Genomic DNA, 19,630 nt, shown 5'->3' with positions numbered 1-19,630 from the left:
AGCATCTAGAGAATGCCACAGTTTTGGAGAAACATGCTTTGTGGTTTCAAGAGCTGGTATTCTGATGGCCACTAATGCATTGCCCAAAGAGGAGCTATGAGCCAAGAAAAAAAGTGGACAAAAGAGGGTGTGGATCTGTGTGAAATTTAGAAGTGATGGGTTGTATTCAACTAACTTTTACTCTGAGCAGACCCATTGAAATTAATTACCATGACTGACCTAGGTCCATTTATTTCAGTGGGTCTAGTAAAAGTTAGTTGAATAAAACCTGATTACTGCAATTTAAGTAGAAATACTCAGTGGCGTAGCGTGGGGGTGCAGGGGGGCTGGGCGCACCGGGCGCAACATCTGGGGGTTAGGGTTAGGGGCGCAAATCCACGGGTTAGGGGGCGCAAATTACTTGCCTTGCCCCGGGTGCTGACAACCCACGCTACGCCACTGGAAATACTGTATGATTTTAATTAGGAAGTCCCTGCGGACTGTGGTCAATGGGCAGTCTAGAAATGACGTCCATGAATTATGAATCACAGAATTGCATACATAGTGAAGCCTGACTATATGACCTATGTGCCTGCTGTCCAGGTTCTAACAGTTGATGTCCCTGCTCTCTTGTCATAGAATCATAGAATCATAGAGTTGGAAGAGACCACAAGGGCCATCGAGTCCAACCCCCTGCCAAGCAGGAAATACCATCAGAGCACTCCTGACATATGGTTGTCAAGCCTCTGCTTAAAGACCTCCAAAGAAGGAAACTCCACCACACTCCTTGGCAGCAAATTCCACTGTCGAACAGCTCTTACTGTCAGGAAGTTCTTCCTAATGTTTAGGTGGAATCTTCTTTCTTGTAGTTTGGATCCATTGCTCCGTGTCCGCTTCTCTGGAGCAGCAGAAAACAACCTTTCTCCCTCCTCTATGTGACATCCTTTTATATATTTGAACATGGCTATCATAGAGTTCTTAGAGTTCTTTATCACTAAATTGGACTTGGACCAGACAACTGTTCAAATAGGGGACACCTTCAAAAAGTCCTCTCTAAAGCAGGACACATGACTACCATATTTGTGTTCTTCCATTTGTTTTGCTTTCATAGATCTTAATTGTTTGGATTCTTGACTTGTCTGGTTTAGGATTGCAAAATGCCAATGCTTAAGCTTTCCTTGCAATCCAGAACATGATTGATTCTCTGCCACTCTTCACATTCAGTACAATTTATGCTGCAATCCTGTACCTGTCTGCTCAGAGGTAAGCCCCCTCAAGTTCATTTTGACTTCTCCCAGATGCATCTCTACTGCTTTGCACCCTTGAAGACCTGAGTTAATTGCATGAGCTTCTGTATTTCAAGGCAGGATCGTGTACACTTTCCCCCCTTGTGCACATTGTACCCTAGTCTGTCTATAGATTAGCATGGCACAAGGAAAAGGCAAAACTGGGCAAGGTATACTATGCAAAAATATTTATCAACATGTAAATCAAATTACAAATTATAGTTTGATAGCCTAAAATCTTGTCAACCTTTACATGAGTTAACTCAAGATTTGGATTCCCATTTGGAAACCTAATAAAGCAACAGTAAACTCAACTTTCCAAGACTAAGGTTTTTTTAAATAAAAAAACAAAAACAGATTTTGAGTTTGAACATTAGCTGCAGAATCTGTCATACCCTCTTGGGAGGCCCTTGGCAAAGCTTCAGTAGATATAAAGGGACTGACTTGTCAAAGGCAATCTGCTCACATTTTACAGGAGTGGAAAACATGTGTGATAATCTTATGCAATTTTATCAGAAATATTGGACTACGAAGATTGATCCTGCCCTGAATAGTACTGTACCTTACAACCACTGGATGGTACTGACCATTAAAAATAAAAATAGAAGATAATCCAGGCTATGGCTACACATGCCTGACTTGCAAATATGCAGAGATTATATATTATTAATTCTCAACATGTATGATCTAGTTGAGATACCTGCATTACAGGGGGTGGACTAGATGACTCTTGAAGTCCAGCTCTACAATTCTATAATTTAACATATTTTTCATTCAAGCTATTTTTATCCTAAATTTGTATACTATTCTTCTGCTTATGGTTTTCTGTGTTATCTTGAACTATGTGGCCGGTTGTTGCAGTGAAAAGCTAAGGGCTGTTGTAGCCAATGGTAGTTGTACTCAAAGTAGACTCACTGAGGTTAATCATAGAATTGTAGAGTTGGAAGGGGTCCCGAGAGTCATCTAGTCCAACCCCTACGATGAAGGAATCTCAACTAAAGCATCCATAGCAGGTGACCATCCAACCTTTGCTCAAAAACCTCCAAGGAGACATAGTGCACAACCTCCCAAGAGAGTCTATTCCACTGCTGAACAGCTCTTGGACATGACTAAGGGGGTCTACTCTAAAACTTAGCTGGATACCATCCTAAGCTTCTGATATTCCAATCTTCTCTACTGCAGTGGTGAGGCTATGGCACTTAGGCTGTGTCATAACGGCCCTGATGTCACTGTTAAGAGACAACTCATCCATAGTGCAGAGCCAGAGCCATTATACCAGCTAAGGGGCAGAAACTATGCTTGCAGTCTAGTGTAGATGTGCTCCATCCCTTACTGTTGTATACTACTGTTGTGTTGCACAATGCCTCTTGCAATGGGGTAGTTTTCCTATATGCTATCTTTGCCATGCAATAATGGAGGCTGCTGCAAATGTACATGAGTCATAACTGGGGTGTACTATCCTATTAAGAAGAGTGCCAGGGAACTTGCCCTTCCTCACCAGCCATAGAATCCACAGGTAAAGGTAAAGGTACCCCTGCCCGTCAGGGCCAGTCGTGACCGACTCTAGGGTTGCGCGTTCATCTCGCTCAAGAGGCCAGGAGCCGGCGCTGTCCGAAGACACTTCTGGGTCATGTGGCCAGAGTGACGAGGCTGCATCTGGCGAGCCAGCACCAGCGCCGCACTCGGAAACGCCATTTACCTTCCTGCTAGAAAGCGGTCCCTATTTATCTACTTGTACTTGAGGGTGCTTTCGAACTGCTAGGTGGGCAGGAGCTGTGACCGAACGACAGGAGCTCACCCCGCCGCGGGGATTCGAACCGCCGACCTTTCGATCAGCAAGTCCTAGGCTCTGTGGTTTAACCCACAGCGCCACCCGCATCCACAGGACCAGGCAGCAAATGTGGTTTTCTGTTAACTCGCTGCCATGTTTGTACCTGTGTATATCCATCTCAGTGGGAACTGGCAGAGAAAAAAATCAACACCCACTCTTTGCCCCATCTTTACACTAGGTCAGATCGTAGTCTTTGAAGAAACCAGTTTGTTAAAACCCCGTCTGGAAGAAGGCAAGTGCTAAGCTCAGCATTATGACAGCTTAATTGAAAGGTACACATAGATGACGAGAGGAGAAATTTTTAAAAAGCTCTGTAGATCTCAAGGAGACAAAAATGATCTTCTCATCTCTTCTAAATCACTAGTCTGAACAGCATTTGTAGGGTGGTTACATCTTGTAGGAGAGGAAGGTATAAACATTAACATACACCCTTCCCAAATGCATACTTTTCTTAATTGGCATAGAGAATTTGCGGGTCCTTAGAGAGGGGAAAGGTCTTTTGACTATTATTAAATAATCAACAGCATGTGGCTGGGTGTAATTTCTAAATCATGTGCTAGCAGTGAGAGTTAGGAACACATTCTGTTCCCACATTTCTTTAGGCAGATCCTGCACATGAGGGTGGGATATTTTTGCATGTCACTTCAGAAGCAGCTCATAATCTTCCTTCTCTTCTGTTAATGGCAACAAAATCTCCTGCAGATTCTTTCCTACAGGAGATTGGGCTAGCTCAGTAGATAGAGCATGAGACTCAGAGTCATGAATTTGAGCCCCACGTTGGACAAAAGATTCCTGCACTGCAGGGGTTGGACTAGATGACCCTTGTGGCCCCTTCCAATTCTACATTGACAGGATTGGGCCTGCACTGCCTGCAACCTGTTTTTAGACATCGGATTACCCCATGTAAACGACATTGAACACATTTAAAATAGTGGGTTATGATTTTGTGCACAGTGCGAATGTGCTATTGAATTCCATTATAATAGGCACTCTGGTACATACTTAGCTTAATGTAGCTGACCCAGTCCTGGAACTGTGATTGATGTCATCTAAGAAGCAAAAACAACCTTTGTAAGTAACCATTGACATGGTCAGAATGAAGGAAATCATAGTCCTATGCTAATCCATGTTCTGAAACCTAGCTTACTTAGCCATTCCTAGAACCCTCATGCACACATTCATACTGTTGCCATAAAGGAAGTATAGTGTCCCGATCAAGGGAAGTAATATTCTCACTCTATTCTGCCATGGTCAGACCACCCCCAGAGTACTGTGTCCAGTTCTGGGCACCACAATTAAAAAAATATATTGATAAGCTGGAATGTGTGACCAAGATGAACAAGTGTTTAGAAACCAAGCCTAATGAGGAACAGTTGAGGGAATTGAGTATTTTTAGCCTGGCAAAGGGGAGTCTGGAGGAGATAAGATGGCCATCTTCAAATATCTAATGGGCAGCCACATGGAAGATGGAGCAAACTTGTTTTCTCCTGCTCCAGAGCACAGGACCCAAACCTATGGATTCAAGTTACAAGAAAGCAGATTCCAGCTAAATATCAGGAAGAACTTTCTTCCTGCTTGAGCTGTTTGACAGTGCAACAAACCCCTATGAGCAGTGGTGGACTCTTCTTCCTTGGAGGTTTTTAAGCAGAGGTTGGATGGTCACCCATCATATAGTTGAGATTCCTGAATTGCATGGTGGTCCCTTCCAACTCTACAGTTCTATGATTCTATGTTTCTATGAATTGTGTTGCCATCAGAGAATGTGGTCATTCTTCACTTTGGTCAGGCTACTAGAAAATTACATTTATCCACTGAGTACGAAGCAACTGTTATCCTCAGAGAGAAATGACCACCATTTCCTGATCTATGAGGAATGCTAAAGAGAGAGAGAGAGAGATGAAAGCTGTGTTAAATCGATTAATCAGAAGGAGGGCTATTATATTCTTTGACATACTCTATGTTTAATCCAGCCCCAAGTTGTGAGGACACTTTAAGGGTAAGGACTTATGCTAATACAGCCATATTGTGTATGTTGTGCAATAGAAATCTGCAATATCCTTCATGAAGTCCTTTCCCAATTTAGCCAAGCACAACTTCATTCAATGCTTTTGGATGGCGCATGTGGCATGTTTATAGCGCACAGCAATACTGTGCAAGGCTTTTTAGCTCAAAGAGAATAATAACTTATTGAAACTGCAGGGGGAGTTCATGATACTAGTTAACATCTATCGGTTTCCTCCTTAATGCTCTGCCCTAAAGCACAACTTGATTTTTATATGGTGATTCCTGTTATCTTTCCATTTTTGCCATTATGCTTTATTGCCTGTCATAGTAGCAAAGTGACTTGCAAGAGTTTATCCATGGAGCTGATGACTTAGTGAGGAAACTGAATCTCCTTAGCCACCCCATCTAGTCCAGATCTCTGACTTAAGGCTCATTACATGACACCAGAAAGCATCCATCACAGATGCCTTGCAGCCTACCCTTTTATTTCCAGGATTCTCCGTGTGTGTGTGAGCAGGGGCACAGATGAAACTTGGACCTCCCTTAGAGAGAGCCTGTCCACATGCATTTAATGGGTGGTACCGAACAAGGGACACGGGTGGCGCTGTGTGCTAAACCACAGAGCCTAGGACTTGCCGATCAGAAGGTCGGCGGTTCGAATCCCCGCAACGGGGTGAGCTCCCATTGCTCGGTCCCTGGTCCTGCCAACCTAGCAGTTCGAAAGCACGTCAAAGTGCAAGCAGATAAATAGGTACCGCTCTGGCGGGAAGGTAAACAGAGTCTCTGTATGCTGCTCTGGTTCACCAGAAGCGGCTTAGTCATGCTGGCCACATGACCCGGAAGCTGTACGCTGGCTCCCTTGGCCAATAAAGCGAGATGAGCGCCGCAACCCCAGGGTCAGCCACGACTGGACCTAATGGTCAGGGGTCCCTTTACCTTTTTTGAACAAGGTATTTATGCTAACACAAGAAATTCTGCTTATGTTACAGAGCTTCCCCTGCCTCTTCTCTCCCAATGCACACCCCAAAGCAGTTCTATAGAACAGGTTTAGGGAATACACGGGGAGAAAAGAGGGAGGGGAAGCCTGCCTGGCTCCCTGCCTCTTATCTGGCACAATACTTTTCTCTCTTCCCCGCACTCTGCCCTCTCTGACTCCCAGGAGCTGCAGCAAAGGAGGTGGTGTTGGAGGAGGAGGAGGAGGAGGAGGAGAAGGCAGCCTCAGTTAGCAACCCTCTCTTTCCCCTGCTTCCCCCAACATGAAGCCATTTCTGGTTAGTGTACCTCAACAAAAATAGGCATTCGGGACTCTGTGTGACAAAATGAAAAGCCGTGATGGCTTAAGAGTTTTCACGATGGTCCCGATTTTTGGGGGGGGAAATCATGCTTTTGCAGGTGTCACAAGAGGTGAAGCCATTTTTCACGACATGGTCCTCTATGCTGAACAATCTCATATAATTAAGTCTTTTTCTAGCTACTCTTGAACTATTGACGGACAAAGGGATTCCATATTATTGTGTTTACTAAAAGGAACTGAAGTGCATCCCGTATATTTCAAACATGCAGATGTGTTGATATGATTCTGAAAGCAGAACCTAAGGCTATTTTCTGTACGCAAATAAACATTTCCTCCCCCCAATGTTTTATTTTAGGAAAATGATCATGATCCTAGCTGGTTTGGAGGCCAACCAGATTTAAACCATAGACATATGCATGTGAAATTTGCACAGCACTGCTGACTTATCGCACTAATTAATCTATTAATCAACTAATTAATGACAGATTTAGAATGCGAATTTTTAAATTGGATTTTAATCAGTGCTGTCCTCTGTGAAAAGACGTTCAGTGGTGCAGCATTGCCTTTTACTCAGGCAGGGGGTGGGATCCAGGCAGAGCTAGTCAAAATTTAGTGCTGCTGAAATCAATGAGTCAAGAAATGAATTGAGCCCATTTCTGTCACATGATGGCAGCAGAGGTGGTTCAGGGCCCAGTGAATCCTGTGCTGGCTCCACCCCCCTCCACTCCTAGAATTACCCATTTCAGAGATTTCCATTGGCTAACACCACTGGTAGCTTCCACTTGGCTGCTATTTGGGTCGGTACATTGGTGTGCGCCTTGCCGGCAGAGCTTCCCCGCTGACTTCTGATATATATCAGATTGAAAATAAGCATTGTGCCCATGCTCTCCCTCCTTCCCTTCCGTCCTCCTTCCCTTATTTACCTTAACACAAAACTCCTGGGGTTTATTAAACCACAGTTCCCCTTTTCCTACAAACTTGGGAAACTGTGGTTAAGTCCAACGCTGGCTTGCAAATCGGACAGACCAGTGGTTTGCTATATTGAAGATCTGCCTGCTGGTGGAATCATTTCACAGCCCTAACAAAAAGCACATCAAAATCTTAATATATACCTGGAAGCTTGTATCAAAACAAGGTACGAAATTCATTCTCACACCATCCACTTTTTTGGGGGGGGCTGTTGTCCCTTTAAAGGTTGTCAAGTCACAATGCTGCAATGACAGATGGCACACAACCTGCACAATTCCTTTGTTATGGTCTAAATTCTAGATTGGAAACCTTATCTCTCCTCCCACACCCATAACATAGTAAGCTTTCTAAAAATGCTTGCATCCTATTGCTAACACAATATGCCATCTAAGAAGTGGCATTGACTTAGCAACACCTGTTACCATCTTGGCAGTTAGTCAGGAGCCTGAGGCCAAAGGCAAAATAGAGACATCAAATTTGCATATCAATTGACAAACATATTACACGCAATTGATGCTGAATTTGCAGGACCATCTCCATTGTTAGCACTCATTCTCCATATCTAGGGAGCTCACAGTCCTGGAATGTTTGCCTGCGCACATTTAAAAATGCATGACTTTATGTTATTTAACTAATGCAAATTATTTCTGTGCAAATATACAGTGGAATTCTAGGCCACTGATGGGCTGTAACATGCACACACGCCACGCCAAGGATGGTTCACATTGAAGGCATTGTTCTTTCGGACATCAAAACATACCAGCAGGACAGCAAAATAAAATAAGCCCCCAAAGGTCAGCAAACAAGGAGGTTGTGGGCAGAAACAAACCCATCTGGTAAAAGCACAAAAGAGCAAATAGCTTTCACTGTAACTTGGAAGCCTGAACAGTAACACCTGGTGGAAGTACCAAGAGGCTAATTGCCAAGCCTTTTATTTCTTTATGCAATTAATAACATTGTAGATAAGGAAACAACCAAAGGCCCATTTAGTCCAGCATCCTCTTTTCCAGAGTGGTCAACCAAATGCCTATGGGAAGCCCACAAGCAGGCATGAGTGGAATACTCCTCTCCTGCTGTCCCCGCCCCCCCCAGACTAGTATTGTTTTTTAATATAATATTTTTTATTAATTTTAACATACTGATTATCAATCATACAACAGAACTTCACTTCTTATACAATCTTTTTGGACTTCCATCAGCACCTCTGATGATCCTCCATTCTTATCACTTCTGCATTTCTTAAATTCATATTGCCTTTAATTATCTTAACTAACAGTTCTCCTCTTTACCTCTTTTGCAATATTTCAAACAGTTCGCCTTACAAAACTTCTTGCAAACCTACAAGCGTAATCTGATCGTCACAATTACTTTTCAAGTAGTCCGTAAATTTACACCAGTCTTCTGTGAATCTCTGGTCCTGCAGGTTTCAAATTCTTCCTGTTAATTTATCTAATTCTGCATAGTCCATCAGTTTCATCCTCCATTCTTCTTTTGACGGTATTTCTTCTTGCTTCCACTTTTGTGCCAATAATATTCTTGCATACAAAAATAATTTGCAATCCTTTCTATTTATATCATCTCCTACAATGCCAAGTAAAAATGCTTCTGGTTTCTTAATAAATGTATATTTCAACATTTTTTTCATCTCATTATATATCATTTCCCAGAAGTTTTTCACTTTTTTACATTCCCACCACATATGATAAAATGTTCCCTCTTTTTCTTTACATTTCCAACATTTATTACTCACTTTGTACATTTTAGCTAAATTAACAGGTGTAATATACCATCTATACATCATTTTCATCACATTTTAAGGCATTGCATGCAGTAAATTTTAAACCTTCTTTCCATAGTTTTCCCCAATCATTTAACTGTATATTATACCCAAAATCTTTAGCCCAATGTATCATAACCGACTTTACATCCTCATCTTTCAGATGCCATTCAAGCAGCAACTTGTACATTTTAGACAAAATTTTATATTTATTGCTTAATATCTCTACTTCAAACTTTGATTTATTTTCATCAAATCCTTTTCCCTTAAAATCCTGTTTAAACATTTCATTGACTTGGCGATAGTGCAGCTTTAACTTCTTCATACGGCTTCATCTTCCATTTACTCCCTTCCTTTTGTATTAATTTTCCGTAAGTTGCCCAATTCCCACTCATATTTATCTTTTTCAACCCTAACCCTAACCCCCCGGACTAGTATTAGTATATAGTGATAACATCCCTCGGTGTAAATTTCTGGTTTAAAATTTGAGTTTTACATTTATTAGCTTTTTAGGATGCAAATCTGTACTGGAGCACTGCTGGCTGAGGGGTTCATCAGAAGTCCTGCTCTGTTGGCAGAATGCCAGTCTCACCATTGCCACAAGATGCGAGTTTCCTCCTTCCCCTCCTCTCTTGGGCTGAGGAACCTCCCACATTTGGATCTAAATAGGTCCACCATTTGGCCTGTGAACCCATTCTGGCCAGGCCCACCTGCCCTACACCCACAGGCACACCTAGGAGTTGGTCAGTTTGGCTCCTGCCAAAGACACAGGCCCAGGAACACATGAAAATCTGGCCTCTCTGCTCTGTCTCACCAGCACGCTCCACATGCTGCTGCTCTGGGCAGCCAAATATCCTTGCCGAGGGTGCAAAGGAGCACAGGTACGCCTCTGCCTACACCTGATGTCATATATGGACCAAGTATAGACATGCCTCAGCTGAAAGGAAGTTTACCTGCAAAGCTGTGTGCAAAAGCCCTGTGCTGCCTGGTTTTATACCTTTCCTCAATGTAGGTGGGTGGGGAGGAAGAAAACATCCCAAATGTGTCTGCCATTGTTCTAACAGAGAGCACCACAGGGCTGCCTTGGCTGTACACTTGGTGTTGTGGTCTAAACCACTGAGCCTCTTGGGCTTGCCGATCAGGTCGGTGGTTCAAATCCCCGTGATGGAGTGAGCTCCCGTTGCTCTGTCCTGGCTCCTGCCAACCTAGCAGTTCGAAAGCACACCAGTGCAAGTAGATAAATAGGTTCCGCTGCAGCAGGAAGGTAAACAGTGTTTCCATGCACTCTGGTTTCCGTCATGGTGTCACGTTGTGCCAGAAGTGGTTTAGTCATGCTGCCCATGTGACCCAGAAAGCTGTCTGTGGACAAACGCTGGCTCCCTTGGTCTGACACAAGATGAGCAACCCCATAGTCACCTTTGACTGGACTTAACCGTGCAGGGGTCCTTTACCTTACCTTCACCTTACACTTGCTTTACCCCATGGTCCTTGAGTATTGGGGGCATGGCAGTGTGATGGACACACTCCTGGCTTGGCCTGCGCAGGTTTGCTCTGGGTCTGGGCTTCTACGCTGACCACAATCCCTAAACGGTGGACTGTGGCGATATCCAGGGTTGCTTTGGGCGTGTCTGCCATTTTTACATTGCTTCTGCATTCCCCAGGCTTTATGGTTGTGACCTCCCATACCAGGCAGAATATGCATTAGCTATGTTGCTGCTATACCTGTGGAATGGCGTTTATATGAGTATAGGATTATGCAGCCCACCACAAAAGGTGGAATCACGTAGTAATCGATATTTTAGTGTCCCCAGTTTTGCAATTTGTCTTCATGTATGCCAGCTAGTATCGCCTGCACACAATACTGTACACATGGGTGTGGCTGGGCCATACAACCACAGACACAATAGAAGAGGTGGAAAAGACTGCAGTTGAAAATCCACAAAGCTCACTGGGTGGCCCAGGATTGAGATTTATAAAAAATGCATTTCAGCTTGTTTTGATTTCGTTCTTATGAGCCACCTTGGAATGGCAGCATGGAAATCATTAGAAATATAACCACTGCTTTGGCCTTAACTTGCTGTAGGTTTCCACACTTAAAAGCTGCTTATTTGGAGGTAAATATTGATGCAAGCAGATGTTTCAAACTGGGATGCCAATTTTCATGCCGGCCAAGGTTTCAAACTGGGATGCAAATTGTTCAGACCCTGCAAGGTACTTTATGCACACAGAAGTACCGTGAAGGAAAATACAGTGTTTTTAAGATATAGTTATACCGCAGCACATCGCCACAGGTAAGGTAGCACATTACAAAAGCCACAGATCCATGAGCTCTGGCCTCCTTCCCCGGATATACGACGGTGACCTTAACAGTAACTGAGCCGTGTGTGATTTTTGGGCGTGGTGTGCTTACCTTGGTTTACGGAACAATGAGAAGGGAGTTGCGAGGAGGTGGGGTTAGCTGATTTGCATCTCTCTGACTGGCAGAGAAGAGGGAGCCTGGGAGCAGACCGGGCGGAGAGGCGGGGGGAGCGCGTGCTTAGCCCGGAATTGGCTTGCAGCAACCCGATCAAACCTTGCATTTTTCACACTCGGGACGCGCCAAAGGACTGGAGTGGGTGGGCCGCCCCGGATGCATCCGCACAGGTGCGGAGGGCCACCTACCTGCTCCGAAATCCGATTGCATCTGCCGCGAGCGCCTCGCCGCCGCTTTGAAAGGCTGGGGAAACGCGAAAGGACTCCGGGCTGCAGGCAGCGCAGCCCGTGCAAAGGCTGTTTGGTTGCATAGATGATCTTTCGCTCCCCCCCCTTCCCTCGGAGGCTGGTTCAGTTGCTCATGACGTGCCTCTCTCGCTGAGCTGCCAGCCCTCCTGCTCACTCGCTCCTGCCTCCCGCTGCAGCTGCCTTGCATTATTAGCCCCCCCCCCCGCCTCCCTCGCCGCCGCTTTGCAAGCCAGCCTGATTCATTTTCCTTGCCGCTCTTGGAGGAAGAAAGCAGCAGGGAGGGGGAAGAGAGAGAGAGAAGCGGCTGCTTTTTAAAACCCCAACCCTCCGCATTACTCTTCGGAATCTGCATTTTTTGTCCCTTTAATTAATTGCAAGGAGGCTCTGGAGCCTGTGATTCTCCTCGCCAGATGAACGTTTCCTTGGATCCTTGGACGTCTTGACTCCGGATTACTCGGGGAAAAGGAAAAAAAGAAAAGGAAAAGGTTAGCCATGGCGACGATTCCCCACCCCCATCTTTCCCCTCGCCTTTACCCCGATGCCACCGCTTGCCTTCGCCCCCTCGCCCCGCCTGCTGGAGCCACTCGGGGCAACAGGGGCGACCGACGCCCCGGCGGTGTGGCTGGAGCTCTGCGGAGCCAGGCGGGCAGCGGGATCACGTGGAGGTCTCCGGGGAGGCGGCGGTGGTAGTAGTAGTAGGAGTGGGAGGAGGGAGCGACCTGGTCACGCGTGTGCGTTTTCTCACGATACTACAAACTCGCTTCCTTCTTTCCCACCGCGTCTTCGGTAGCGACCGTGTCCAGGTGACATTCCTTCCCCTTCCTTCTCAACTCAGCTCGTTTGCATCCCTCGGGATCATCTCCATCCCCCCCCCACGCCTTTTCGCTTGTGCAGCGCCCCCATCTTCCTTTCCTCCGAGAGGGGCAGAGGGGTGTGTTCCTTTCTTTCCTCTCGACGGCGAATCAGCGCCTCCCCCGCCGCCCTTGGCTGCTTTGCCTGCTGCAAACGGGGGTGGCCGAGTTGAGGGGGGGGGGGGGGAGAGAGAGAAGCCGGGCCAGAGACGTTCAGGTGTGCTTGCGCCCTGTTGATCCTCTCTGTGTAAAGGGAAGCAATCCGTCTTTAACTGCCCCCGCCCCTTTGGAAATGTCTCCTTCATGGGACTGAGCGCCCTCCCTTCTTTCCTATACATGCATGCCTTTCTCGCTTCCGAGGACGGGCAAGCGAATTGGACATTTATGAAAGGGAGATATGGGGGGCGCGTGCATGGGGGGGCCGCTGCTCGATTGCTCCCTTGCTCGGCTCCCCCACGCTCGCTCGCAAAGTCGATCAAAGGGCGAATCTCGGATTCCTGTTACTCTGCAGGCGTGTGTGTGTGTATTCCCCCCCTTTTTTATCTACGGAGAGGGCGGAGCTGCGTACAGGTTGCTTTTAAAAAAAATAAAAAATAAAATGCTGCCGTCTGTTGTGAAAGACAAGCCTGGTAACTAATCCGCGCGGCGAACTCGGAACTGGCAAAAGTGTTCGCTTACTCCAGAGGCGCCTTCCTAGATCCAACTCTGGTTCCCTTTCAGTCGAAGGAAAAGGGGCGTTTGTGGGTAGCCTCGGCGGAGAGGGAGCGCTTTCTTCGAAGGGCGTTGCTCTTCCCTTTCCTTATATTTATTTTATTTCAGTCTTACCCCTTAGGCAGGTGTTCTACCGCTAGGGCATCCCTCGCCCCCGCCAAGGTCAGATGGCACCGGGAACAAATTCCTCTTTTCAGGGGGGACTCGGCTTGGGGGCCACACCCAAATGCCAACTCCAGTCCTAGGTGCGGCCGGAGCCTTGAAGCCCATGCAGGCAGAGTTCCAGAAACACATTCTAGATTAACATCGTGTTTGGGGAAACTACTTTTTTACACCCCCGCCCCTTTATATGTGTTTGGCTTGAAGGCTTAATAACTTCCCATGATGAAGTCCTGAGAAATCTTAGGAACTCTTATGGCTTCGCTGAGCGTTTGTTCGGAACAGTAATGATGCTGTTCTAACAGTAGCACCTGTAGTAGATATGTGTCTGAAACTGTCAACAGTCTTGAAGGAGTTGCTTGTGGTTTGTAAGGGTTTGGGAGAGAAACCGCTGGCCTGGGTAAAGCGAGTGTCTGGTTTCAAAGTCCTTACTCTGTTGTAAGTCCCCACTGAGCACAGTGGAGCTTCCTGTCTAATTAATAGACAACCTAGTTCTAGACATGCTGATAGGTCAGTGGAAACGATTAAATACAGTGGGATTTAAATCTGAATTAATATGCATAGGATAAGACTATGAGTTGGTTAGGCTCCCGCTCAAACCGCCCCCCCCCCAAAATAGATATGCAATGCTTGGGAAGGCTCTAGTCACATTTATAATGAGATATTATCATTTTTGTTATGTTCTTCTTGTAGTTCAAGGTAAAGTTAGTGACTTTAAAACTTCTCAGTGGAGAGCAGGAAAGGTGGCAGTTTGTGCTATTCATTGAAGACGGAAATTGCTGACTCTTGTGCTTCAGATACCGTTCAGTGGTGATGAGACACTGTTTGAATTGTTGCCATATGCTGATCAATGCTCCATAGCTAACTGATAGCGAATCACGAATGCCAACATGTAACATGTCAAGGAATCCATAGCACTGTAGGAAGTTTGCCAGAGGAGAGGTTGTAAGTTTACTCGGCAAATTGCAATTTGTGATCCCTGCCTCCTGTTGCATTTTGTCATTTGGAACACCAGGGCCTCCATCTTGTATCTCTGAGCTCATTGAACATTTTTGCCACGGACTTGGGAGGGATCTGCATTTATTTTCTTCAGCAGATTGAGGCTGCATGCCTCTTGTGCAGGAACTGGGTCTCTCTAATGTAGAGTTTCTCCTCTGTAAATGTTTAATTAGTTGGTTGCAGATGATCTGCAAAATAATCCTTAAGAGTATCTCCTCCTGCAATGCTCCTGATTCTCATGCTGAGGGATGCCTGAGAACTAAGGCTACATATCAGTGAAGGAGTTAAAGGCTGGTATTTGCTGTCTTGCTATATCATTCAAAGTGGCCGTGTGGAGAATGCCTGTGAATCTTGGATCCTGTGCTACAGACACACTGAAGGAGTGGCCCAGTTGAATAATAGAGATTGGTGTAGAGATCAACCATTGATACTCACATAGAACTGTAGTTGTTCTCCTGCCCTTCATAAACAGTAATAGATCTGTTGATTTCAGGAAGGTAATTTACATTGAAACATGTAATGCTGAAACATGAAACAAGCATGTACAGGAGGATAAGGATGGGTCCTTGCATATTTCTGTTTCTTGAATATAATAATATTCAGCATGAAATACAATCATATGGCAAGAAGTGAACCAGTCATTTTCCTAATTGAGTCATTGGCAATTGATTGATGTGGGTAATAGACATTGAGGTATTTCACTTTTTGCTGTTTGTGCTGTAATCCATTCTGTGTATTGTGGCTTTCGTTGTGGCATTATTTAAGGCAGGCACATCCAATTCCCCCCCATGATGACCATACCTTTAGTTTTCTGAGCCACACCCCCTCTTTTGTTCTAGACCTCTTACTGGCATGTTTTCCCAAAACTTGCATGATAGCAGGAGTATCTTTAGTCTTGCTGCCAAGAATGTTTGCTCAGTTGTATCTTGCTTTTTTCTTTCACTTTCTGCTGCAACAACCTAGTGGTTTTAATTTTTGTTCTGTTAGAAGAGAGGCAGAATAATTCAGCATTCCACCACTGGACCACTTTAAGAGCTAAGTCTAGCAAATTGGTTTCCCTGCCTTCCATTTTGTTGCAGCTGACTACCATAATATTGTTGGCTTTATGTAGGCTTCAAGCCTCCCATGGTTTCTGTGGCCACCATTCTTTCTGACAAGCAAATTTACCAAAACAGAGCCATGAAGTAGTTGGACCCAATGAAACAATGGAAGCTCTATGGTAGAACCCATGCTTTGCATTTAGAAAAGTCCCTGGCATCTCCTGGGAGAGCTGAGAATGACTCTTGTAGAAAATCTTGGAGAACTGTTGCCTTCAGTTTGCAATACTGAGCTAGATGGGTCAATGGCCTGATTCTGTATAAGGCAGCTTATTGTGTTCCACCATGTGCGGAAGCTTGCCTAGTTGAATTCATTCTGCATTGCATGTTCTGTGTTGTGCAGTCCTATATATGATCACTTGAATATGAGTCTCATTAAGTTCAGTGGGACTTTGTCATTGGTTAGCGTGTAGAGAATAGCAGCCTAAATGAGTTAAGATAGTAGTCTGTATCCGTCATGCCTTGATTTTTCCTGTCATCTACTTGAGACATGCAGCAGTTTGAAGCTGCACAACTCCTCTTTGTGTTCATTATGATTGACTGAATCCATTGATGATATTTTGGGTGTGATATGATGTCTTTGTTTCTCATCCTCCCTTTGTGGCTGTTAACTAACTTTGAGTATCAGGAGAAGCTTTTGTAGAGGAAAGGAATTGAACAGAAGATGACTTGTTAATGACCATGTGCTCAATTTTAAATATGCAGGCACATTTTGAAGCTGAATAGGATACTGATAGTACTATAGAGATTCAGCACATGGCTTTTCCTCACCCCTCCTTTGTGTTTTGTTTCTCTAAAATCTGCTGAAACGCTCTTTGCCTGTCAAAGATTTTGCTATTTTTTCTCCTGCTGTGGGGGCGCGAGGTGCAATTCTGCAAGCAAGGATTTACTCTTAACAGGCTTTGTGACGTTCCTTTGTGTTGTATTCAGCAAGGTAAGTTTTAAGCAACTTGAGCAGAAGAGAAAAAGCTGGATATTGAGTGTCTGTGTGGAATCTTCAAAAGTTGGCCTCTTGCAACCTTCCCCTCCTGCCATTGGTGGCCCAGAGCCAGTTTGTTTACACAGATAATTATTTGATAGGAGCACCAGTTCTTAGATGGTTTATGCTTTGCAGGTTGGACAACACTCTGGACCCTTTGGTAATATGCTTCTGGATTTCAAAGGCAGGTGTAAGAAGGATTGATGGTGCTCCCTCCTTAAATTTGGACCGTCTGCATCCATCAATTTCTATTGTGAAGAAAAAAAATGGAACCCAGGATAGGTCTATACAGCTGGCATGCAGTTTAATTTAGAATGACTTGGACCACTATGAGAGTGGAGCCTCGGATCCCGTGGCATCCCTGAGTACACTGGTGCAGTGAGGACAAAACCTGCCTTCCTTCTTGGTGCTGGTGTGCTCTGCTGGAAGGGGTTATAATAACTTTTTTGCAAAGTGCAAGTGGGATGTACTGCAGGTATACACCCTCAATTCACCACCCTGCCCATCAGCACGACAGGTGTTGTGGTAGTAAATATAAGTGTACACACGGAACAAATCTTTTGCCCGGTACAGTATAGCTTTCTTTCAGCCTCAGAGCGGAATGAGAAATGTGAGTTGGCGTGTTAAGCCTTACTGATACTTCCTCTCTCTCCTGCCCATTTATCTTTGTGCCCAGTGTGTACCTCCCTTGTGCCCACCATTGATGGCAGTGAAAAATGTCCCCATTCTGTTTGCAATCACTGGGTTGCGTTTATTGCTTTAACAGCAACTTTGGATGGTAGCAGAGGCATTAAATCAGGCATTTTCCATAAATAGGGATGAAGCATTTGTGATCCCCGCTGCAATGGGAGCACATATACATCTTGAGGATGGTGAAGTTTGACTGCTCTGCTGTGCTGCAGAAATAGGTGGTTGATTAACTCTTAGCTCTGGGAGAGGAGAACCAGTGTGTTTTGTTTCCAAACAACAGTGATGTTTGTACATCTCTTCCTCCAAGTATTTCGATGAGGGGAGTTGCATTCCAAGGGGTTTCCCTAATGAAAGAGGTGGATCTTTGCAGCACTGATTTCATTGGGAATGAATTTGCACTCTTAAAACTAAAATTTGCAAACCATGTCCATTTTGATCCATTGGCAAGACATGTTTTGTTTTTCTTTTGAACCATGGAGATCAGTTGGAGACCTGAATCCCAGTTGCTGCCTTTGGAAAACTTCCCATGATGTCTTACATTTCTTGGGAAACTGGAAGGTCTGATGCTGAAGGTATTGGCTTAAGAGATTTCACTTTCTTTCTCATGGTGTTTGTGGAAACTCACTGGCAAGCTGCATGATTTTGCTTTGACATTTTGCAAAAGGGGAGAAGTGGAATGCAATGTTAATATTTTGTTACTTGGGGAATCATGTCATTGCCTCATAGAGAAGTGTGTGTATGTGTTTGAATGTAAAATACAGTCCTTGGTGTGTTGTAATTTTTCACAGGACAGGTTTGGCAGCTCTGTATCTGTTAGGCATCATTTCAGCATTTCTCACCCCTTTTTTGAGATTCCTTTCTAACGCAGTAGTGTTGTCCTAAATCCAGAGCCCTTTATGTACTCTGAAGCACCCATGTGGACTTCTCCATTCACTTCAATAAAGGAGTCAAGTTTTTGTACACCCACTAGTGCCCCTTTCATTGAAGTGATTGGGTCATTCCCTGCAAGATGAAAAGCTGTGTTTTGGCACTAGAGGCCTTACACACAAATACCCCCCCACACGTCTCTGTTCTGGAGTGATGGTTTGCTGGGAGTAGTGAACAGAATAAAGCAGAGAGAACCCCCCCCCCCACTGAATTGCATTGTTCAAAACGTATGGCACGCATGCACACCTACATACATGTGTAAATTTTGCTGTCTCGAAAATTGTATGGAAGTTCCTATGCACAGTGCATCTGACAGATGTAGCTGAGCAGCCCATTGTTCTCATTGGAGCAGTCAGATGCCTCTGAGTCAGCAGGTTCCTGCTGTATTTTGCAGAATGAAAGAAAATTGCCACCAAAAACATTGGAAGGATTAGTGCAACAATCTAAATAAATGCTTGCTTGCAGGAGCTGGCTGATAGCTATTGAAAGTTATGACAGTTGTGTCAGGGCGCCCTGGCAATAAACATCAGGATGTTTATTATGTTAGCCATTCTCTTGTGTTCAAGGCAATGGTGAAAGATGGCAGGTTCCATCCTTTGGCGCAAACACTTTCACACTGGTGCTAACATGACTCCCTTGAGTTTTTTGCTTGCTAAGAAGGCTCTGATGCCTCCTTACCCAGCATGGGGCCCCTCAGCTGCTCTGGACTACAGTTCCCATTGTCCCTGTCCATTGGCCATGCTGGCTGATGCTGATGGCACTTGCGGTTCCAAAAAACCTGGAGGGCACCAGTTGGGCAAGGCTCCTTTGCAGATTATGTAATCCAGACCTGGATTCCTAGGTGCAAAGGGTTGGTTCGCTTTTTCTTTGTGTATTTCCACGTGGCTTTGAGCAAGATCTCCGTTTGACCACCTCTAATTCTTTTTGCAGGCAACTTTCTATTTTCACAATAGCTCAGGCAGTTGAAAATGTCTACCAGCTTGGATTAAGCACCACAGCAAGAGTGTTGCTAGTTTTGGTAATAGTAACAGCTGTGATGCACAGAATTAAATGTAGCGATAAACTGCTATGCACTTCATTTGTTCTATTCCACCGAAGGTATTTATTTGACTTCTGCAACTCCAGTTCAGATATTCCAGGGCAGAGGAACCTTGTGCTAAGCCTTCTTAGGTGGCCTTTGGGATTCTACCTAAGACATGCTGTATCCCCAGCCACACCCATAAATGGCCCTACTTCCACCCTTCTTGTGTGTTTTTTGCCTAACTGGAGTGTATCCTTGAATTCTGATTTAATGGTTTTTTGCTTACCTGGGTGGAGGATAGAGATAGGAGTTTAACTGCATGTAGACACTAGCCT

The 19,630-nt window shown here is 44.9% G+C and overlaps 1 protein-coding gene and 2 long non-coding RNA genes across 13 annotated transcripts in view; 2 read left to right on the top strand and 1 right to left on the bottom strand.

Annotated features, from left to right (window-relative positions):
- The first annotated feature begins 447 nt into the window (after nt 1-447).
- Nucleotides 448-3,883, top strand: LOC310764407. Its single transcript, XR_014549151.1, has 3 exons — nt 448-611; nt 955-2,781; nt 3,151-3,883. It is a non-coding gene; the product is annotated as an uncharacterized lncRNA (long non-coding RNA).
- A 945-nt stretch (nt 3,884-4,828) lies between these two features.
- On the bottom strand, nt 4,829-11,905 carry LOC310764933. Its single transcript, XR_014549371.1, has 2 exons — nt 11,802-11,905; nt 4,829-4,972 (listed from the first exon to the last, which is right to left on the bottom strand). It is a non-coding gene; the product is annotated as an uncharacterized lncRNA (long non-coding RNA).
- The window catches only part of EPB41L1 (erythrocyte membrane protein band 4.1 like 1), a 170,711-nt gene continuing 159,429 nt past the window's right edge, over nt 8,349-19,630 (top strand). The window contains exon 1 of one of the 11 annotated variants that reach the window (XM_083618297.1): nt 8,349-12,346. The gene's annotated coding sequence lies outside the window, so the exon portion shown is untranslated. Of the gene's footprint in view, nt 12,347-12,442; nt 12,665-19,630 lie in introns of those variants that run through there. The other 10 variants (XM_083618287.1, XM_083618298.1, XM_083618300.1 and 7 more) reach the window with 10 other exon arrangements.

Source organism: Podarcis filfolensis, assembly GCF_964270895.1.
Source record: "Podarcis filfolensis genome assembly, chromosome: 6".
Taxonomy (NCBI): domain Eukaryota; kingdom Metazoa; phylum Chordata; class Lepidosauria; order Squamata; family Lacertidae; genus Podarcis; species Podarcis filfolensis.
The sequence above is the reverse complement of the archived record's forward strand: the minus strand, read 5'-3'. Positions and strand labels throughout refer to the sequence as shown.